The 24,600-nt window shown below is 40.1% G+C and overlaps 1 protein-coding gene across 1 annotated transcript in view; it reads right to left on the reverse strand.

Moving 5' to 3' along the window:
* Window positions 1–23,914, reverse strand: part of LOC129719497 (glycerol-3-phosphate phosphatase-like) — a 393,537-nt gene extending 369,623 nt beyond the window's left edge. Inside the window, exon 1 of the mRNA XM_055670875.1 lies at window positions 23,904–23,914. The gene's annotated coding sequence lies outside the window, so the exon portion shown is untranslated. The remainder of the gene's footprint in view (window positions 1–23,903) is intronic.
* Between the last annotated feature and the right edge of the window lie 686 nt (window positions 23,915–24,600).

Here is a 24,600-nt window from a genome sequence, read left to right on the forward strand (position 1 = left end):
TGGAACTGCAGAAGTATCATCCCCAAATTCGATTTATTTTCACATCTGATAAACACATACAATTGTGATGCGTTCGCGCTCTGTGAAACTTTTCTCAATTCAAATGACCAACTTAATTTTCACGATTTCAACATCATTCGTCGAGATCGAGACTCACACGGTGGAGGGGTACTTTTAGGGATCAAAAAGTGCTATTCTTTTTTCAGAATCGACCCCCCCTCGATCTCGAATATTGAAGTTGTTGCCATTCAAACGAATATGAAAGGAAAAGACCTTTGCCTTGTTTCGTTATATATTCCCACATCCGCGCGGATTGAACAGAAGCAACTCCTTGATATAGCAGAATTGCTTCCCGCACCTTTTTTGATTTTGGGAGATTTTAACTCTCACTGTTCGCTATGGGGGTCGCTGTACGACGACAACCGATCTTCTTTAATTTGTAAATTGATCGACGACTTCAATATGACACTTTTGAATACTGGGGAAGCGACACGTGTACCTAATCCTCCAGCACGTGAAAGCGTGCTTGACCTATCCCTCTGCTCGACATCACTAGCGTTAGATTGCCAGTGGAAAGTAATCAACGATCCCCACGGTAGTGATCATCTTCCAATCGTTATATCAATTGCTAATGGTTCAACTCCTCCGAACCCAATCAATATTTCCTACGACCTTACACGTAATATTGATTGGAAGCGTTATGAGTCTATTATAGCGGAATCTATCGAGACTCACGAGGAACTTCCTCCGGAGGAAGAATACGCGTTCTTAGCTGGCTTGATAATCGACGCCGCGACTCAAGCTCAGACGAAACCGATACCCGGGGTAACGATTAGACAGCGCCCTCCCAACAAATGGTGGGACAAAGAGTGCTCTGAGCTGTACGTGCGAAGGTCCGCGGCGTATAAGGACTACCGGGAGTACGGCACTGTCAACCTGCTTCGAAAGTACGAGGCACTGGGCAGGCAGATGAAGAGCTTAGTAAAGGCGAAAAAACGCGGGTACTGGCGGCGGTTCGTAAACGCGTTGTCGAGGGAAACAGCGATGAGCACTCTTTGGGATACCGCCAGGCGCATGCGGAACCGTGACGTTTCGAATGAGAGTGTGGAGTATTCAGATCGCTGGATACTCAATTTTGCCAAAAAGGTCTGTCCGGACTCTGTACCGGAACAGAAAACCTTTCGCGACGCGTTATTAGTAACTACGGAAGAGCCTCCATTTTCGATGTTGGAATTTTCAATGGCTCTCCTGTCGTGCAACAATAAGGCTCCAGGGTTAGATAGAATAAAATTGAACCTGTTGAAGAATCTACCCGACTTTGCAAAAAGATGCTTGTTGAATTTGTTCAACAAGTTTCTTGAGCTAAATATTGTTCCGCATGACTGGAGGGAGGTAAAAGTCATTGCTATTCGGAAGCCCGGGAAACCTGCCTCTGATCACAATTCATATAGGCCGATTGCGATGCTCTCTTGCCTCCGGAAATTAATGGAGAAAATGATTTTTACGGTTAGACAAATGGGTCGAAACAAACGGGTTACTTTCAGATACTCAATTTGGCTTTCGCCGGGATAAAGGGCCGAACGATTGCCTAGCGTTGCTTTCTACTGAAATTCAACTAGCCTTTGCTCGAAAAGAGCAAATGGCTTCTGCGTTCATGGATATTAAGGGGGCTTTTGCCTCTGTCTCTGTAGAAGTTTTAAGCGCGAAACTTCATTCGCAGGGACTTTCACCAAATTTTAATAACTTTTTGCTCAATTTGTTGTCAGAAAAGCATATGTATTTCTCACATGGCGATTCGACAACTTCCCGAATTAGTTACATGGGTCTTCCCCAGGGTTCATGTTTAAGTCCTCTCTTATATAATTTTTACGTCAATGACATCGATGAATGTCTTGCAAATTCATGCACGCTAAGGCAACTTGCAGACGATAGCGTTGTATCCATTACTGGTAGCGAGGCTAGCGATCTGCAAGGACCATTGCAAGATACCTTAGACAATTTGTCTGAATGGGCTCTTAAGCTGGGTATCGAATTCTCTCCGGAGAAAACTGAGCTGGTCGTTTTTTCTAGGAAGCATAATCCAGCTCAGCTGCAACTCCTACTAACGGGTAAAACAATCACTCAGGTTTTAGTCGCTAAATATCTCGGGGTCTGGTTCGACTCTAAATGCACCTGGGCTTGCCATATTAGGTATCTGACACGAAAATGCCAACAGAGGATTAATTTTCTTCGTACGATTACCGGAACCTGGTGGGGAGCCCACCCAGGAGACCTTCTAAGGCTTTACCAAACAACGATATTGTCTGTAATTGAGTACGGCTGTTTCTGCTTTCGCTCCGCCGCGAACACGCACATTATAAAATTAGAGAGAATACAATATCGTTGTTTGCGTATTGCCTTGGGTTGCATGCAGTCGACCCATACGATGAGTCTTGAAGTGCTAGCGGGTATTCTTCCTTTGAAACATCGTTTTTGGAATCTCTCTTACCGGTTGCTAATTCGATACACAGTTATGAACCCATTAGTAATAGAAAATTTCGAGAGGTTGGTCGACCTTCAATCTCAATCCAGATTTATGACTTTATATTTTGACTATATGGCGCAAGATATTAATCCTTCTTCATACGATTCCTCCAATGTCGCACTTTTAGATACTTCTAATAATGCTTTATTCTTCGACACCACCATGGAACAAGACATTTCTGGTATCCCGGATCAATTGCGACATCAAGAGATCCTTAAATTTTTTTCCTATAAGTTTAAACATGTTAGTTATGATAAAAGGTTTTACACTGACGGATCTAATCTAGATGAGTCCACTGGCTTCGGTGTTTTCCACGAAAATTTTACCGCCTCCTACAAACTCGATGCTCCTGCTTGCGTGTACGTCGCAGAACTTGCCGCTATTCAGTACTCTCTTGGGATCATCGAAACCCTGCCCATAGACCACTACTTCATCTTCACAGATAGTCTCAGTGCCATTGAGGCTCTGCGATCGATGAAGACTGTGAAGCACACCCCGTATTTCCTGGGGAAAATAGGGCGGTTTTTAAGTGCTTTAACAGATAAAAATTACCGGGTTACCTGAGCGTGGGTCCTTTCTCATTGTTCCATTCCGGGCAATGAAAAGGCTGACGCTTTAGCTAAGGTGGGTTCTATTGATGGCGATATTTATGTAAGACCAATTGCTTATGATGAATTTTATAGCATATTGCGTCAGAGAACACTCAACAGTTGGCAATCATCATGGAACTCAGATGAACTGGGACGGTGGCTACATTCCATTTTTCCTAAGGTATCGACGAAAGCATAGTTCAAGGGGTTGGATGTAGGTCGGGACTTCATTCGCGTGATGTCCAGACTTATGTCCAATCACTATACGTTAAACACGCATCTCTTTCGTATAGGGCTTGTGACAGTAATCACTGCGTTTGTGGCGATGGCTACCATGACATCGAGCATGTTGTTTGGTCGTGTACCGAATACTGTGGTGTTAGGTCTGAGCTTATAGATTCCCTTCGGGCCCGAGGAAAACAACCGAACGTACCCGTTAAAGACATTCTGGGAAGCGGTGATCTCTAGTACATGACACAGCTATACGGGTTTATAAAAAATGCTGGCATTGAAATTTGATTTCTTTTATCTATTTGCTAGAATACAATTTCTGTCACAAACTGAAAGAGAATGATACACACGGCTGGAGACACTAAAACGAAGACTCGGCATCTCTATTATTACGCAGACCCCTCTGACCAAAACTGCTCAAATAGAACATCACTGGTTAGCCACGTACAATTGAATACATCCTGTAATATAAAGTTAAAAACAAAATTGTAACACCCCTCCTCTCACCTTAAATCCCCACTAGCTCGTAGTCGGCCGCGAGAATAAAAAAAGGCCTCCCTCTTTTCCCTGCTAATTTAGAATTTTAAAAAAAATGTACTTGGCTCAGTTAAACATAAATTGTATCGTGCCGTGTCAAAAAAAAAAAAAAAAACTTTCCCATGTAAGATAATCATGTTAGCTTCCTCACAAAAAAATATTACGTCCTTGCGTGCGGCCTTTCGGCAGTTAACGGAACATTCGCCATGGCGGACGAAAACATGCGTGTAGGCATGTTTTTAAGCTCTTTTTTCTTCATTAATTCCTCCTCCGTTCTAGCGACAAAATTGTAGGAATAGATCTTGCGCTTCAAGTTTGCCCAGAAATTCTCGATGAGACGCAGCTGTGGGACGTTGGGCGGATTCGCCGATTTCAGTACCACATCAATATTCAGCCGCTCCATCTCCTTCAACGATCGCTTCGAGTAGGGGGCCGACGCCTAATCTGATCAGAACACCGTGTCTTCGCCCTTATGGTATTTCTTGATGAACGACGGAGCCTCAGGCACTTTGTAATATAAATTTCCCTGTTCACGGCCAGCCCGGATCGAAAGAAGAGCGGCTTTGACATTCTCTTCTCGCTGATTGTCAGCCACAACAGTAACTTCTTGGAGAACTTGGTGTGTGAAATAAACTTCACTTCGGAGCTCACTTGCTTCGTGGGAGAAGTGAAATACGAAGTACCTTGCCAGTCGTTGCCATCCAGGGTGAGATAGATTTCGTCGTCCATCACCACTGCTACGTCGCGATTTGCCGGGAAAATCGACTTGACCTCTTATTCAACCGCTGTCGCTGCGTCATTGCCTACAGCTCCGAGACCAGTCGATGGGATGGGAAACTCGCTATGAACTCGCGTGAACAACAAAACTTGACCCTATACGGTGATCGATGCAAACTTATCAATTTTGCAGGACGACGGACAATTCAGCAGGCAACAATTGTCGCTAAGCTTCTGAACAATGATGCTGAATGCATATACTCGGTAGGTTTTCAACGGATTTTCTTCGTTCTTTCGGCGGTCGATGAAAAAAATTATCTACGCATCTGGTGAAATGCAGACTTTTGTAAATTGGTTATGCAAACTATTGAAACTATACTACTATACTATTGAAATGTATGCGATTCAATAATGATTTTCCCAGCACAGTCGACAGGATACTGAACCTAATTAACCTAGAATGCACTCTAAGGGCTTATAAGTTTCTGTTTATGGCTAAAACGGCTGAGAAAAACACAAATATCAATATGCAACACGTAACCGCGTTGCGAGGCTGAAAATGTGGCATCAGGGAAGAACAAACTGGTGTTTTCAAGAAAGATTTTTTTTGTAAGAAGTCCATGTTTAATGAGAAAATACATAAACATCATCAACCGAATGAATTCTGTGCAACTTCTGAAATAGGTTTTTCAAGGTTAAGGTCTGTGTCACATAATTTTATGAGTATAGATTTTTGAAAAAAAAGTACAGGTTTTCACGCTTCCAGCACAAACGAAAATTTGGTAATACTGGCATAACCTCCTTCTATCTGCTTCCATCCGACACGATCAGAATTTTTTGCCGCAGCCGCACAGCTGTAATATGCTACACGTAAAAAAGCAAAGCTGGAGTACAAACGTTTCGCTGTCGTAACTTGACCTTTCCGTTATTTGGATTTGGATTTTGTAGCCAACTATTTCAGTATGCAGGACAATTGCGGGGCTAGTGCTACGATTCCATTGTTACTACTGTTTTTGTTGGTAATCGGCGGGACACGCGTTACTTGAGACCCTATTGTGGTCATCCACCCCCGGTGGAAATTTTGGTCGTATGCTAACTGGGAAGGCATACGGGGGTGGCGTACAACAGCGTCTGACCCGGACCGGGCGGCTCTAACATAAAATGCGGTGTCTTGCCAACTATGACTAGTGCTGGGACTTTTAACCGGATATATTCGTGAACCGGTTATCCGAAGTTCGGATCACGGATGGGAAAACGAATACTATGCGGATGTCAGGATATCCGGATATGGATAATCGAACCGCAATTTTTTTCTGCCTTTTGAAGCCCGTTCAAATAAAACGTAACGCAAAAAATGGCTTTTTCAGAATCCCCCATCCTCTCGTACGTAATTATTTACATAATTCTCATTTAACTATGTTCGGATACAAAATCCGGATATCCGGATAACCGGCTAACTAACCCAGCACTATGACGGTAGCACCGTCGCGGGGCCATGTATCGCAGCCCTAGTAAGGTAGCATACCGTATCTGAACTACTACGAACAATACAGATGATAATACGGAACGGAATAATTGGCGTGGACCTAGGCGATCGAAAAAGTACAACGATTGCTGGAAACCCGGTATTTGGAATGTAAGGACCCTACTCGAACCGGCACGCGCAGGTATCCTGGGTTATGAGCTGGGGAAGGTGAATTTGGAGGTCGCAGATATCCACAAAGTGCGGGACGTAATCCATGAGGGAGAACGTGAATACCGGGCAGTAGTTCCTATTGCGAACCTTTGAGTACCACATCTACTACAGTGGAGACGCGAAAGCAGAAAGAGAAGTCGATTTCGTACTAATTGGAAGCGTGTTATTAGATAGAGGCCGATCGGCTTCTTCCAAAAGATTAACGGAATCAAAAACCGAAACGTGTCAGCCCCTGTCATGTGCAACGACGGGGAGGGGAACCTGATTACTGATGAATCAGAGGTTGCAAGACGTTGGAAACGAAATTTTAGTGTGCTGTTGAATGACAATGAAGACAGAGGCGCCGAAAGGGGCAGGATGAACATTGAGAAAGATGGACAAGCTGTAGAACCACCAACAATGGACGAGGTGAAGAAAGAGCTGAAGAACTGCGAGGCCGCTGGAAACAGCGGCATTCCCGCCGAGCTTTTCAAAGTCGGGAGCGAACAGCTGTATAGTGTCATTCATAGAATCTTGCTGAACATGTGAGCCGATGAAGAATTTCTCTCGGACTGATAGGGAATCGATAGCGACCGCAAACAGGGTCTTTTACGAATTGTGTAAGCAGCTCCTCGGCATGCCTGCAAACCCGTACAAAATGAGCACTCTATAAAACACTGCTCCTCCCGATGGCCCTTATGGCCATGAAGCATGGACACCACAAAATATACTGATCAGCGTGTTATTGGTGGTTTTGAGCGTAGAATGCTTGGCGGCAAACTGAAAAATAGTGTTTGACGCAGACGCATGAACCATGAACTATACCAGGTATACAAATGGGTGGATATAGTCAAGCTGATAAAGCAGGGCAGGTCACCCAGCCCACTGGGCATGTAGCTAGAATGCTGGAGGAACAAGAGAGGCCGTGCTGTCGACGAGGAAGCCCGCGTGATAGGTATTAGAGGTAACTGGAGGATAGCAGCCTAAGACCGAGTGATATGACGACGTATTCCGGATTCGCCACTGGACCGATAATCGGTTTGTCACCATAAAAGTAGCGTAAGCAAGTCTCTCCTGAGCTGGGATTTGAATATACGGCGTCTGCCTTGATAAGTCAGCATCGTACCTCGAGACCAGCTTCTGCATGATAAATTGTTGCGTGGCTTAGAGTGCTACACCTCCTGCTATCTGCTTCTAGCCGACATTAGAAGAATTTGATTGTCTTCTTACCGAGCTGCAACACGATATAACGTGTTATTTTGCTGTTTGGCTGAGAGTTCCATTGGTACAATTTTCATTCCCTAGTAGCAATATTGGTTTTATCAAAGTTTTATAGTGTTTGATACTGCAAATAAGCGCATTGATATAACCAGCTCTGTTACTTGGGCATTGCAAATATAAAATGAGATTCATGTAGAGTACGTTCTTATTACATACGAAATAAAATCTTTTTAAGTCTTTTAAAACTGGGGAAATGACATAACTCGAAAAAAAAGTCGGAGCCACTTATCAGATAGGTCTAAACCAAACATCGCGAAGTGAGATGGTATTATGGTAACAATCTTTCTGAAACAAAAACCAGACAAGATAAAGAAAGAACGTGGATATCTCTCTGATCCTGACGCATTAACACGATAACTGATGATTAACGTGCTTCGCTAAAATTGATAAATTCGTATCAGAACATGTATTACACAGCATTCAGAATGATGAAACGTCTTAAAGATGACGGTTTATTCGACTTCACTGCAACATTTAGAACTCCATTATCATGTCTGTCACCAAACAACGTCAGCACGAGCAGAATTTTTTTGTCCCCCAGCCGCATAGCTGCAATATGCAACACGCAACAGCGTAATAATCTGTTGCGAGGCAGAGAATACAGTATCTTCAGGTTTCTGTTTCTATCTGACACGAGAAGAATTTGGTTGTTTTCCTTCCAAACTGCATAACGATAAAACGTGTTATTTTATTGCGTGGCTGAGAGCTCCAACAGTACAGTTCATGCTTCGAACATTCTTATTACGTCTTCTTAACATACAGAAACGCATATCTGTCTGTCTGATCCATATAGACTTGGAAACTACTGCACTATTTAATATCCGATTAGACTGCATACTATAAATAAATTGCAATGTCAATCTTTGGATGTACGCGGGATCAATTTGAAGTTTAAATAGTTTTATTATTCAAATAAAGACGAAAATTGGTACGACGAAGTTTGCTGGGTCAGCTAGTATGGAAAAGTCTCTTTGCGTCTGAAAAAACTGGGCAAAAAAAAATTGAACGGAAAACAAGCTGGTTATTGGTTGGTCACTGTAATCGGCGTGCGACCAAACCGAACCAAGCACCATTTCTTTTAAAATTGGGTTTTCACACTAGTGGATGTTGTTTTTTTTCCTGTGTGGACTCATAACTGCGACCAGAGCTTAGATCTATTTTGATATTGCCCAGGTGTTTTCTGTGCTCTGCACTTCATATTATTGGCAGTATCACTATTGAAGTAAGTGATACGCTTCGTATAGTTCTTTTTACGCTAACTTTGTGGTCGTGGCTTTGCACACAACTCTTCTGATTTCTTTTGATGTAAGTTTTTAGAGATTAAGGTGATTCAAACTCAGTTTAAGGTAAACCTAAAACTTGTTCGAATCAATTAGATTGGGTTTCGAGAAAGTAATTCAAGATTTTTTATCATTAATTTTTATCACGATTTTCTTACTCCACTGATCAATTTCACTCCATTCCACGGTACTAAAAATGTGTGGACAAAAGTAATTTAATGTAGTAGAATAATTCGACATTTACAAATAAAAGACGAATTATTAGCTCAGACACAAGTTTTGAACAAAAAAGGTTATCTCGAATGCTGTACAAAAAAAGAAAATATTGTTTTATTTTTTAAGGCTATGGTGGTACAACCGAACTATTTCCTAATAAGCAATCAATTTCATCTGCATATTTAACCCAGTCTACGCTTCCGTTCGGGTTCCAATGGTATGTTTCTTCATTGTATACACTGAACCTCATCTCTATCTCATTGTGTCTCACTTTTCTCCTCTGTCCCCCACCTCTCGCCGTAACAACAAACGCGCGCCCTGGCCTTTTGGTTCTCATTCTGAAAGTTGTGTGCATTCTGCTGGGTACGATATAAATTAGGCGATAAATAGTCCGTGCTTTTAATAATCCCGAATGAAATGTGTAGGTGGCATGCAATTGCAGTATTTGGTGGTTTGCTCACAATCGCCACATTTGCGGTAGTTACGAACATTCGCTCGAATGATTATTCGGGAGTTGGGTGTGTGCTTTGTGCTTACGACGACGCGCCGAACAGTTTGTGAGGGGCAGAACTGCTCCGATTGTTAGGTTCGGTCTTGTTGTTTTTATATGATTAATGAAACAACGGCGGATCACGTCATTTGAAGAAAATAATTGGTACGAGCAAGCGTGGTTACTTCGGAAAATTCTGAAGTGCATCAATCGAATCATGATTTTCAAGCATTGTGAGATGTTTTCTAATAGAAGACATGACATACACACAGCTAGCTTCAATGTTGCTAATGGATTTTTTTTATTTTATGCAAAAACTTTTACTCAATCAGTTGCACTATTTGATCATTTAATGTCTTTGTCAGATCTTCGACCCACATAGAACCAAATCAGAGCTAGTCAAATTTGCATGCCCTGTTCAAACAGAGTGTTCAAAATTTTTATTGTAAAAATCAACAAAACCGTGACATCCGATGGCGGCTGTCCGCGCTAACCGACTCAATTGGAATTCGTTCGGAACCCAAACGCAGGCAGGCTCTCGCACTTCGGGTCGATTTAAATCACGTTCCACGGTGACACTTGGGCCAATTTCGGTCGAAAATTTACCACCATAGAGGTAGCCATAAAATACACAAACAAGCGCATACACATTTTTCCGCTGTGTTTCGCCAGTAAAATTTGTTTACTGTTATTATTTGCAATGAAATATTCAGATTTATTCGATTTTTTACGTTTTCAGCACGTACCCCATTCGGTTGAACTCCTACGAGGTCGGCCTCGATATGTGGCGCCCTGCAACACACGGGACGCTAGCTAGCCGAGGGCACATCGGGAGCAACGAATGTTCGGGACAGCCCCGGCTAATGGAATTATGACGTACGGTCGAAGGTTTGCAGATGTTTTATTCTGGTACCGGGGCTGTGAACGCGTACATAAATAAAACATGCGTAACGATAACGATTTGTTAGTCTGGTTAGCCAATGGGAGCATTAGAAGAAGTGGTTCACGGGGTTCCGGGACGTACTTGACGGGCCCTTAGAGTAACTTCGTATGTTTGGCATGAAATTTGCTTCGATTGACTGTGCGCTGGGAGAGCTTCTAAAACATTCAGACAGAGGTGATTCTGTGTGAATAATTCATCCATGCTCATGGGTGATTTAGTCCTTGCGAAGAAAAAGGATAGAATTATGGTGAGTAAAGCCACATGAAACACTGTACAGTAGATTAACAATAAAAAAATACTTCCTTTATACCCACCGTTCATTACGTTTGGCATCCACAGTTTTGATGGCGACACGCATTTCCTTCATCATTCGAAAACGGTAGACGATATTCACCTAGTTTCTTAAAAGTGTTAAATGTCTTAAAAGTCAAACAAACCGTCCTGGTCTTATTTTTTTCGTTCTTCTAGAAAATTTTAAATTTTTATTTCTTCATTATCGAACAACCTTCTAGATTTAAAACTTTTGATTTTAAAGACTGATGACTTTTAATATTTTTAAGATTTTTACAATTTTTTTCTGGTGAGAATAGTTTTTCAGTGAGAATAAATACAGAACTTTAGCGATGAAACTTTTTTTAACTAGAATATTCTAATTTTCAACTGGAAGAACCCAACCAGTTTTCATTGTTATTTTCCATTTGACAATAATTATCATCCGAACTGTTCAATACTGCCAACCAAATTAAGAAATTCAACAAAGGAAGCATTTACATAAAGTTCAATGCACTGAGAACGATAATGTCTTTCCTCGTGCAAGCACAATAAACCATCTTTAAAATGCAGATAACTTTCATGCTCGGCAGAATCTGCCATAAACAATATCAAAACGGCATCAAAATTACGCAGGCTGCAATGGCCAAACCTTACCCCGTAACGCTATAATTATCTCGATCATAACGGTTCCCGGCAGCCCGGCAAAACCAGTCCAAGCAAGGCATTTGCCACATGGTGACTGATTTGACCATGTTCGCATGCATTACCGCTTGCATGTGCCGTATAAATAATTACCTGTCCGTCCGAACATACTTGCAACCATTTGGTGTTAAGGGCGACGACGACGGCAGGGGAATGCGAAGACAACGGAAGGAATCCTTCTTTCCAAATATTGGTCAACACGAGACCGCACCGTTGTTGCAGTGTGAAGCAACAGCTAGCAACCAGCAGCAGCACCAATAATCAGAAAAGAAAAACACCAAAAGGCATTCCCCGGACCGGTTTTACGGTACGAAGAACAGACTAATTCCTGCTCTACAAGTGGACTTTTCATCCAGCTGCTGCAGATGAGAGATGTGTTGTGTTGTGTTTACGATTTCGCCTGGCTAAGCCATCGGAAGTGTGACTATTTATTATTCCTTTAAATCTATGTAGTTTACAAAGAGAACAGAGAGGTTTACAGAAATCCTGCAGAGATGGGGTGGGATGTTTGCGTACTTTCAAGAATTCAGTCCAGCCTAACGCCACCGGGTAGCACTTGAGAGGACGTTCAGTTGGTGGACGGTGCAATCCGTGTAAAGGAGGGGAGGGTACGCTGTAAGTGAGGTTGTTGTTGTTCCTGTCACTAAGTCCCTGCTAGGCTCTAAAGTTATGAATAATTGCAGCTCTGCTGCGAACTGTTTTAATCTGAGAGCTTCTGCTAATGGGGTGCACGTTCATCAACGCACAGTCAGACGGCTAGTGTTAATGTTTTGCTGTTTCTCTGTCTACCTCTATCTACGAGTTTCAAACCCCACAAGAATTATTTGATTAAAGTGATTTGTATTAATTATATGATGTTTTTAAATAAGTCAAATTTTTTAAGTGAAAAGTATTGTTATAAATATTACTTAAGAATTTAAGATCGAAAGCGCAGCAAATTAGGACAGTACTGTATATTAATGAATCACCTGTCGGGTAAACTCTACACTGCTATTTGTCATCACAGATCTGCATCTGCGGGACGGACAACATTTATTCGTCCATTTAAAACCAGTTTCTGCAGGAAATGGAAGTGACCGAACTATGAGTGGATGGCTATAATTATTGGTGTATACTTTTTTAACATGAGCAGTAGCAGTTCATAGAGTAGGATAAATTTTTTTCGTACGGACTGATCAAATATTAATTTCTAAGTATAAAAAAAAAATTTCACCGCTTTCATCACAGTTTTATAATACATGCATACCCACATTCCGCCCTGGAGCGGTGTCATTGTGATAAGTCAGGATAGGCAGGTGCCACGCGCGCAGCTACGATATGATAGCAGCTGCTTTCGGCGTGTGATTCGGATGCGCAGGGAAGACCAGATTGTCAACATAAAGGAGGTTTTCTTGTCTTTTCTCCATAGCTAGTGTTCGCAACCTGTTTTCACCAAGCTCGTTGCTTTACGATGTACCGTAAACTGGGGTGACTTTGATCACCAGGGTGACTTTGATCACTATACCTCTTCTCTGAAAATGTGGTGAAAAAGCGCTCGTAGTTGCTTGAGATTTGTCGTAATCTTCACTGATTGTGTGGATATATGTTCGCATTGCTACTATTCATGCATTTCCTGCTATTTAAAGAGTGTTTTTCATGCTAAAATATTATTTGAAAATAAAGTGTATTTTTGGCGATTTTTGTTGCATACAAACAATCGGTTCAAGCAGATTCAAAACAACAAGTTGCAATACGTAAAGTGTTTTTATTTTGTTCCCAGATTAGTTCTTAAGATGAACAAATATTATAACAATACATTTTATTGTTATTTTTGCAAGATTTTCCTCGAAGGCAATGTTGAGTCCCAATTTTCTTCACAGCGTATTACATATTTCTTCTTAACAAAAACCCAAGACGTGAAGTAACATGCAAATTTGGACAATTTCATAAGTCATATTCCTCGTGGACTAGTTTTTGACGGTTTTAGACCACCTTCTCTCTCAGTGAATAATCATTCATATATATTCTAAAAATTATATGAATCTTGGACATTCGCCATTATAAACTGTTCACGTAGAATGTGAATGGCCCCCAAATTGCTTTCCATATTTATAAACTCGTTTATGTCGTTTAAGGCTGTTCAATTTAGTAAAAGTAGCAAAGTGTTACTCCAAATTCATTAAAACAATGAAGTGATCAAAGTCACCCCGGAATGATTATTGGTGTAAAATTTTTAGAGCATATTTAAAAACAGCAAAATTGTTGCTAAACTTTTGAAGTAGTGACTGAATCTTTTTCAATGCATGCCAGTACTTATTTTAAAAATATCAAAGAATATTGTTTTCAGTATATTCTGAAAATATTTGAGATACAATCAAAAAAGTGATCAAAGTCACCCCAGTTTACGGTACCCATCAAAGCAATAAGCAAGCTGCGAATTGAACAAACAGTTTTCTACTGATATAATTGCCGAAATTATTGGGAGGCTTTGAAATAATAACTTTTACAGTTGAAGGTCTTGCAAAAAAAAATCATACGAGATGATCGATTTGGGAATCTTTTTATCAGCATGCTTCTGGCGATCGTGCGTTGAACTTTATTCCTGTTATTTTGGTTAAGATAATGGCGTTGAAAAAAAACTTCGAACATATCTCGCACATGTTGTCATCGTGAACAAGAGCAAAAAATAAATAACACCGAGATAAAAAAAGGAATAGCGTTGATAATAATTTATATGCATGTTACGACGATTGCATGTTAATGAATGTTGATAAATAACACATTATTATTTTTGTTATTAATTATTCGAATTAATATTATTTATTAATAATTATTTGACGACATTCTCACTGTCACTGGATTTGTTTTTTGGAAGCTTGATTTTTTCTTCTCCTTTGGTTATGCAACATTTCTAAAACGGTAATTTGTACAATAAGCAGATAAGTTGGGTTCCGTATTATGGGTACAAATGGGGTTGAGTGGTTGCTCAGGAACATTTATTCAATGCTCTTGCGCAATGTTTCTAGTTTTGACGCGACACAGTGCGACCACAGCAGCTGTTCTTATATGTTGATGCAACCTTCTCTTATTATACAAGAAAGTGAGAAACAAAAATCAGCGCGTAAAAAACACTTCTATTAAATGATCGCAATTGGCACATGAAATTCTCTCTTTATTACACAAAAACTAAGTGACGTATAATCGAAACTTGAAATGGATTATAATGATAAAGATTTGTATTATCTGTAACCAGTCGATAAATATAAAGTTATCTACAAATAAACTACTGGAAAAATCAAAATTTTCAATCAAGCCGTTCAGAAAACTACCAAATTCTACTATTCTGACATTATAAAGTATCTTCAACGTTAAATGGCTGATTATTTTGTTCCGCATTACTATTATCATCTAGCTGGACTGTTCGTAGTAATTCAAATTCGGTATGCTACCTTACTAGGGTTGCGATACGTAGTTTCGTGACGTGGCTTCTGTCTTAGATAAAGCCGTGTAGGTTGGGATAGAAGTTGCCTAACATCAGCAAAAACTATATTTATAAAAGATCAACTAATATGGCGACGTATTCTGGATCGTTAATCGGTCAGTCGCCGCAAAATTAATGTAAGTAAGTACATTACAAGGCACAGAAACTAGTTGCATAACATGAAATTTGAACTTTGCTTTTGCTGGCTTGCAAAACCGGCAAATCTTTTAACTCTTTTTGACTCTGTAAGAAAATACAGTAGAATGTGTACGCGATTTACTCTGGTAATTAAATAAATATAAATGTCAAAAATAAATCTTCAGAAAATTTGCTTACTATTTACGTTTAAATTTCAATTAAGTCACTTTTTCAATTCGGTGGCATACTTGAATGGCCTAACATTTTTTGATAAGTTTCGCGCCCTTTCCGTAGCATTTGGTCACAAAATGTCAATCCCCCCTGTAAAAACGTAGCATAACATACTTCCCCCCGCTCGAAAACGCATAAGAATACTTACTGTAACAAATAAAAAATAATAAAAAAAAATCACCGTGTCATTCACTGTATTTAAGTCTTTATCACTCATACATTCAGGACTGTATTTCATATGATGTGACCTTGCTCTGTATTCATGTCTTCTGCTTTGCCTTTTGTTACGAGGAGAGGTTGGACGTATATGTATATGTATATGATCGTTCCATTAAAATGCTATGTCGGTTTTAACCAACCCCTCTCTTCTATTGAAGATATTACGTCATTTAATTATGCTCCCGTATAAAAAAGTAAATAATATATGGATCGTTCCATACAAAGTGGTTAATTTGGACACCACTATCACGTTTTTGGCTCAAACTTTGGGGAATTTTTCATCTAGGTTCACATTGGAAACATTTCAACATTTTGCTCTGTTAGACCCCCTCTTTTTTTTAAAAGGTGGCGGGAAAATCTGCAATCAGACCCCCTCTTAGTTGCAAAATAACGCATTTTTTGTTCAAAGTCTCCTTTTTTTTCCTTACAATTCATACACGTACGATGTTCGAAAAATACTGATAGATGATTTAAATTGATAGTGTTTTTTGGGAAATTTGATAATGTCTATGAAGTTAAATTATGTCAATGAATTTTAAGAAATATAAAATAGAGATTTTGAACAAAAAAAGCGTTTTGTTACAGCAAAGAGAGATGTACTTACGAAATTCAGAACTATTTTCGTGAAAATGCTATATCTCGAGATTGGCTAATATTACCTCGGGATGATAGTTGTTTCTAATGTGAAATTTTCCAAGAAAAATCGTATTCCGTAATTATCAAATTTAAAATCAAAATGGCTGCATTTGCCGAAAAATGTAAATTTAGTTTAAAAAAACAAAAATAATCCATCTGGCAACACTTCCGGTCAAAAATAATATTTTTTCTGGATTCCTTGGTTTATTTTCTTCAAAATTCATCTATTACTATTTTTTAATTACGAAGTTTACAACTTTTTTCGTAAAATTGTTATATCTCGAGATTGGCTCATATTACCTCGGGATGATAGTTGTTTCTTGTGTGAAATTTTCCAAGGAACACGATGAAATTATAAAATTTAAAATCAAAATGGCTGCATTTGCCGAAAAATGTAAATTTAGTTTTCAAATACAAAAATACTTTATCTGGCAACACTTTCGATCAAAAATTATATTTTTTCTGGATTCCTTGGTTTATTTTCTTTAAAAATCATCTATCACTATTTTTCGGGTGACTTACATCTATAAATTGTAAAAAAAAAAATAATTACGAAGTTTACAACTTTTTTCGTAAAATTGTTATATCTCGAGATTGGCTCAAATGACCTCGGGATGATAGTTGTTTCTTTTGTGAAATTTTCCAAGGAACACGATGAAACTATCAAATTTAAAATCAAAATGGCTGCATTTGCCGAAAAATGTAAATTTAATTTTCAAATACAAAAATAATTTATCTGGCAACACTTCCGGTCAAAACTCATATTTTGTCTAGATTCCTTGGTTTATTTTCTTCAAAAATCATCTTTCAGTATTTTCCGGACATCTACGTCTATGCATTGTAAGAAAAAGACAAAAAATGGCTGCATTTGCCGAAAAATGAAAATTTAGTTTTCAAATACAAAAATACTTTATCTGGCAACACTTCCGGTCAAAACTTATATTTTTGCTGGATTCCTTGGTTTATTTTCTTCAAAAATCATCTATCAGTATTTTTCGGACATCTTACGTCTATGAATTGTAAGAAAAAAAAAAAGATTTTTAACGAAAAATGCGTGACTTTGCAATAAACAGGGGGTCCCACAGAGCGGGGGGTATTCCAATCGACACCAAATTTGGGATTTTTCCAAAGTGACTGTAGATGAATAATTCTCCCAACTTTGAGCAAAACTTGTGATGGTCGTGTCCAAGTTTGTGCTTTTTCGTGGTCACTTTATATAGAATGACCCTTATTATTTATCCGTGATTGTGTGCAATATAGTTTTACCCTTCCTTCTACACGCTTACTGTTATACTATGCCGAGCTCTGTTTCTCCTACCAAAAATCACCGCTTTTAATTCTCTAAAGAATTTTCGTTGGGCGTCTTTCTGGCCAGTTTTCTGATAAGAGGTTAGTTTTGCCTCGTTCCCTCTATCACATATCGCCAAATATAATTCCCTGGAAAAGCTCCGGCGATGGGCGTCCTGCCAGTTTTATTATAAGAGGGATTTAGGGGCCATCCGCATACCACGTGGACAGCTTTGGAATGGGGGGGGGGGGGGGTATTGGGTAATGTCCACGGTCCATACAATTTTTTTAGAATTTATATGGGCAGTTGTTCATGGAGGGGGAGGGGGGGGGGTCAAAATCGTTAAAAATCTGTCCACGTGGTATGAGGATGGCCTCTTATTTTTTTGTTTAGAGGTAGTCACACCAAGATCAGGAGGGTAAGTGGGGGTAGCTTGAGAATAAACCCATGCTTAGATGCTTTTTGACATCGAATGGCATGATTCTACTAAAATTCGAACCTGTGGCCATCCGCTTGAAAAAGCGGACTCTGTAATCTTGCGGTTACGCAGCTCCTCTTTTTAATCTTAGTTTAGCACAAACTTTTGGCGTAGACTAGGGCTCTCAAGAAGTTAGGTTGCATAGGAGTGTAAAATGAAAATCTGAAAACGGAAAAAGGGACAATTTTGTCCATTTTTTAAATGTTTGAAACTTAATCAGTTTCCGACCGATTTTCTTCATTCTTACAGCAATCGATTGGAAAATCATCTATGCATTCTCCCAAATGCAGAAAATTGTAATTTGATTTTTCAAACTATTGCACTATTGAAAATGCCAAGCCTTGTTGAAACGCAGATTTCGACCTCTGATTGGTCACTTAATGCTTGCTAACTCTAGCACGCTCCACATAATTAAATAATTAGTAAACTCTTTGGGCTATATAAGAGCCTGTCTCTGCTCAATCATTTTTTCAGTTGATGGCGATTATGACGATTCCAATTAAGCAGCAGAGGGTAGCAGCAGTAACGGCAGCAGGTAGCAGCAGTGGCGGCAGACGGCGTACGCCACTAAAACGCATAATTAGCCTTGAAAATGGAAACGGAAGAGTTTATTTGAAACGTAGATATTGATTGATCTGATTGATCACTCAATGATTGCGTTTTCTAACACGGTCGACAGAATTATATATTCAGTAAACCATGAATGTACTAACGTATGCGTTAAATGAAATAACCTATTTTCGGATGGCGGTAAAAAAATAACTAACACGTCATCGACCTTATGGGATTTCTTGTTGAGCGACGCAACTTCCGGCTGGCACTTCGTACTATAAACTTCTCCGTTCACGGCCAGTTCGGAGCGGAAGAAGAGCAGCTCTGACATTCCATTCTCGCTGATTGTCAGCCACAGTACCACCTTCTTGGGGAACTTGGTGTGTGAATAAAACTTCAGCTTGGTGCTTATTTTCTTCGTGGGGGTAATAAAATACAAAGTGCCCTGCCAGTCGTTGTCATCCAGGGTGAGACAGGTCTCGTCATCCATCAGCACCGACACTTCGTGTTTTGCCGGAAAAATCAATTGGATAATTTTATTCAGGCGCTGCTGCTGCGTCATTGCCTGCAGCTCCAAGATTAGTAACTACTGCTTCCTGACATGTATGTCCATGTTTGCCAGGCACTTTGTCACTGTTTGACCGGTTGCACCGACCTCCCGGCCCAGCGCACGCAGCGATGTAGCCACTTTTCCCTCGGTCTTCCTCTTCGCAACCTTTGAAGCATCTTGCCGCTCAGGATCGTCGGCCGTCCAGAACCGGGCTTTCTCTCAATGCTCTGATTGTTTTTCAATAGTGCCAAGATGTTGTAGATGCCGGAACGGTCGTATCCGGTGTCCACGAACTGCCCGTTCATGGTGCCCGTTTTCGACGCAACGGGGTACCGTTCTTTGAACGCGCACACTTCTGAACGGAGTAGCTTCACTGTTTTCGCTATCACGGTTAGAGTTCGACTGATAGAGCTATCAATTTTTTTCTGTTGACTCATGATGATGAGTATGTGTATGATTGATGCTACATGCGTATTTTGCATTTTTTTTTATTATATCGCCTGGATCAAAAGGTTTTGAGAAAAGAATTTTTGCGATCTCTAGTCACCTCGTACACCAACAGATCTCTGCTGAAAATAGTTTTGGCAGCTCTCCCGTCAGGCATTCTGGCTACATGTTCAGCCCACTGAAGCCTCCCACACTATATTACCTTCACTCTTTTGTGTGAATTTGCAAACTACGGAAATTAAAAATATTTTCTTGAGCGTCTTAGTAGAATGATATACAAAATCAGAAAAAAAGAATTATGTGTACGGACTAGTAATTCAATATTTACTTCTCAAATTTCTAGTAGAGTTAACTTGAAACTTAAAATTCAAACTACAGAGCCTTAGCTGGTTGCGTAGTCTATAGAGGGCCGTGTTCGCAGCGGTAACTCGTCATGTCACATGTCACGAGCGTACCAAGATAAACGAGTTCATCAACTACTTCAAATCGTTCCCCATCAATCTCCACTTCAGCGTCAACGCCGCCGGAGTACCCACGCTCCCTACCGGCTACTATGTACTTAGTTTTAGCAGAGTTATACTGAGTCTCAAGCTCGCCACTACCTCAATGAAAAGCCTGAAGCCTCCTACCGCTGCACTGTGGGGCAGAACCCGAAAAGTCGCGACAAAACTAAAAAAAAAATGAAATTCAATTTTTCATGCCTCATTTTATTTTCTACTTGCGGTAGACATGTTATCGACTGGAAATCATGATAATTCACTTGGAAAAATAATTTAGAAAATGTGCTATAATATTGTAAAAGTGAGGATTTACAAGGCTTGTGAAATGGAAGAAAAATTTTTTTCAGATATTTTCCAGTAGGGCATGCAAACACTTAGAAATTAATTAGCTAACTCATATGATCCTCATAAAAATGAGTATAAACTAATAGGTAATGTGATATTAAGACAGTTTTATTAAAAATAGGTTCGTAGGAGGCATACTGTGTAAAACAAGTTTTTTTCTGTAATTTTTCCTCATTTTCGGCAATATGAAAAACATAAAGTTTTACGTTGTTCTGCTAGGACACTGTTATTGTACTAAAATACAAGGTATTGGCTAGTACTAAACCAAAAATCAGCTGCTACTAGTTGCGACGTACCGAGTAATTCGAGTTTTTGCAACGATTGTTTTCATGTCAATTCATGTCCAGTAGTATTAAGACCCCTCGGAAATAATTATTAGTTCTAGGAAACAGTTTCTTATTGGGTGAACAGTATTTTAAACAAAAGTAAGCGTTTAGTGTTCGTGTTAAATGGTATAAGATTAAACAAGAGGAGCTTTTAGAAAGGGAACAGGACCAACTAATCTTTAATTGAACAATGTTCCTATTTGAAACATTCTATCACGACCAATAACATTAAAACTATATTTTATATTCTTTATCAAATATGATGACACATCATAGGTTGACAAAAAACTATACAAAGGCAACTACAAACCTTCAATAATTCATTTCATGATGACTCGAAAGTTTGAATATACCTGAAATTGAAATGAATGTTCAGGATTCGAAAAGTTGGATTCGATTTACTTTAAACACTGCACAGGGCTCAGATCTCAGTACTGGAAATGACTTTTGGCAAATGATTGGTTGGTTTTGTGTGATGAATGGTTCTTAATATTTTGTTTCCATAAGATATGCATTTTTTCTTCATTAGTGAATTTTCTTACACATTCAGAGCATAGAAGCTGTCGATATACTCTTGAATTTTGTGATAATGTTTGTAACTGTTACACTTCGAACGTTTAGTAAACTTTAAATGCTTTGTACTGGTTTCATAATAATCGTAGCTGAATGAGTTAACTAATATTTCAATGTTGCAGTGTTGATTTTCCTTAGCAAAACTGTGAAACAACTCAACAGTTAACTCTGTGAGATTGTCAAAATTTGTCTCATTCCACCGTATGTAGATTTATGTCCCAACTGTGTGATGCTGATGTCCAAAAAAAGAAAATAATTCACTCAACATATTCACTGTTTTGCCGGAGTGAGAGAGTATATAATTGAAGCGTGAGGGACCGACAGCACCAACCATCCCTGGTGGATGGTTGGTTACAGTTTTCATTAGGGAGCGAATTTCCATGTCCGAGCACACGTGATGCAACGGACGCGGTTTATCCAAACACTAATCGGTTTTTCTCTCGTTCAAGAGAGCGGAAGCGGGAGAAATCCTACCCTCAAATAATGCTACTTGAATTTCCCAACTCATGGCAAAGAATCTTCTTTGCGTGACTGTCAAGCTGTTCAGAAGGGGCCGCAGCCCTACGGCACGACGTAGTTTGTTTGAAGATAAGAAAAAGGCGACATGCATTGCGGCGGTAAATGATAAATGTTCGATAATATTGACAAACAGTTTAAGCACGTTATTCGTGTAAGTTTTGAACATATCTGTCACGTGGTTTGTTGATGCATATAGTATTAGAATAAAAACCTGCATGGAAGCCAGCGGCACAAATACGACTGCGGGTGAGTTAGGCTTGATGTCGCTATACGCAAACACAGTCGTAAACAATAGAGCGAAACAATCTTGCATGAGAGCCAACCAAAGGAACGTTAGTATAGCGTTATTCGTATGTTTTCAGAGCGTGAGTGTTTTCGTCGCTTTGTATCTCTCTGTCTGTCCCTCGTTCGGGAAAAAGTCAGTGTGAGTGTATTTCCACTTGGATGCTGTATAGACGCTCTGCGGTAAAGCTTGTGCTTCTGCTATCATATCGAAGAATGCGAAAATCCATACAATGCTACCAACACTTGCCTTTGGATTGCGAATATTGCTGCAAAGAACGTTTTGCGTATTAGCGAACTTCTTAACTGTGGATTGTTTGGATATGAAACGCTGTGAATGTGCAAATAAAATAAATAAATTATTTCAACGATTATTGGCTTTTCATTATACTGAATCAACTACAACCAAGTACGCGTAACGAATCCACTTGTAAACCGACCCCGTCTGTTTACACATGTATACATCTAGTCTCCTCTCCGTAGCGTAGAATTTCACAACAAACTCAACCCACCCAACTTAATTTATTATTTGCCCTCGAAACCAATCTTCCAGGGAAAGGGAAACGCGTAGAGTTGATTTCCGTTTCCAACCTCGTAGGCGTGCTGATGTCCGAGCACTTTATTATTGAGCTAAGCGCAGTGAAGAAGCTATCGTGCGTGAAGTAACAAATCCAATCCGGCACGTATTGCCACCAAATCGGAACAGAGCGGCTGGGGGGCGGAACGTGAGCTGCGGTTGGCCAGCTGAGCCAACTGTCGCAGATGATACCGACCGACGTCGACGTTGCCGTCTATGCTTGGGTCCGAGCGGATCGGATACACCGGAATCCTTCCGGTGTCGGCGTCAGCGCATTTACTCGCACGTCGATAGCGCTAGGCAGGCAGTCGGAACACAGACGGAAGGAATGGTTTTCAATTTACTGATGAATTGACACTGATGGGGGAACGTGATCGGGCTGGTCGGGGGGTCACTAGGGATATTTATTCGGCGTTTGGGCGTTGAATTGAGGTATTTGCCTCGGATGCTTGATTGTGTCGGAAGCGGATTTTGAGATCAGTGACATCTGTATCTTCTCCGCTCTTAGTGTCTCGCTCTTCATACGTCGTTTGGAATGTCACAGTGGAGTGAAGCTCTTATGTTGATGCTTCCGAAGGTTGAAGTGCCTACAAGAAGCTTTTTGACTTATGAATGGCTCGACATGATCGTTACAATGTAGTTAAATTACAGTTCTGGCAGAAAATATGCGCTGTGCAAGTTGCTGTGTCCAGCTTTTGACATTCCATATGAAACTTGAATAGCTAGACATAACTTTTGAGAGAGGCTGTTTCAGTGCAATGAATTTGGAAATTTCTTGTATCATAAAAACGATTTGTTACATTGATATATAGCAGAATTATTTTCAATATACTTGCTGCTGATAACCATTACGATTTCTTCAATAAATTTACGTAAGCTTTAAATTTGATCATAAAATGTTGCTGTTGAGATTCCAGCGAAAAGAACAGACAGCATTTCGATATATTAACGTGTATTTGAGGTGAAAAAACGTTAAAAAATTCCGACCAAAAACAGGTAGAAATGGTTGAATAGCTATTATCTTTCAATTTTTTCCGGTTTGAGCTTATGGAATGCACTTTTTTTCATTTTGTTGACCAGTATAATAGAGCAAGACTGTCCGACGATTGTTGGTACAACCCATACTTTTTCCACTCGATTCATTTCCCAACACTCCAGTTCGGGTTTCGGTTTATGTTGTTAAAGTCGTTCATTTGTGAGCAGCATTCTAACAGCCCTCGGGGTCTGCTGGGGAAAAAACCTAACCCACCTAGCTTCAGAATAAATCACCTGACATAACGAACAATTATCCGCAAAAGTTAGTTAACAAAATACGATAATGTTCGACTTGAAGTCGTACAAGGCCTGGTGACATTTTCAACCTTCTGCGGCCCCGGTGACAAACGTTAGTGTAAACAATGAACTTGCCACAGGAGATAGATTTGTAGCGATTTGAGCTGAACATTTGCTGGTTCGTGTTCCAGCAGTGATTCCGCCTCCTGCCCGGCTGTGTGTAACATTTGTGTGTAGGAAATGAGATTTCCTGGGCTGATTCTGAATTGGATAATTAACACTTGCGAAAGTACGTGCTGTTGTGTATATATACATAATGGAGAACCAGTAATCGCTCGCACACACCAGCAATTAATGCCCGATCCGGTCCGGCAGAACGTCTTAGAGTAGAAATTATGCTATCGGGAATGAAATCCACTTTTGGGACGTGAACTGCAGTGGGCATCGCACGAGCAGGTGGGGGAACCGTCATGGGAACCTGCACACCCAACTGATGATTCCATTGTGTTTTATTCATTTGGATGCGAACAAACTTCTGCGCACAGACTGTTCTGTCCCCGGTCGCTTATTTTTCGCTCAATCTTTTCCCCCCCTACAGCAGACGTTGCCTTGTTGGTTGGGAAGAATATGTTCTTCTGTTGACGCTAGGGGATGTCGGTGGCCCGGCAGCGGCGAAGGGTTCTTTCTGATCTGCCCGGGTTCAATGACGTTTCGTACACAGATGTTCATCAGCATCAATAGGCTACCC

The sequence above is a fragment of the Wyeomyia smithii genome, chromosome 2, assembly GCF_029784165.1.
Source record: "Wyeomyia smithii strain HCP4-BCI-WySm-NY-G18 chromosome 2, ASM2978416v1, whole genome shotgun sequence".
Classification (NCBI taxonomy): domain Eukaryota; kingdom Metazoa; phylum Arthropoda; class Insecta; order Diptera; family Culicidae; genus Wyeomyia; species Wyeomyia smithii.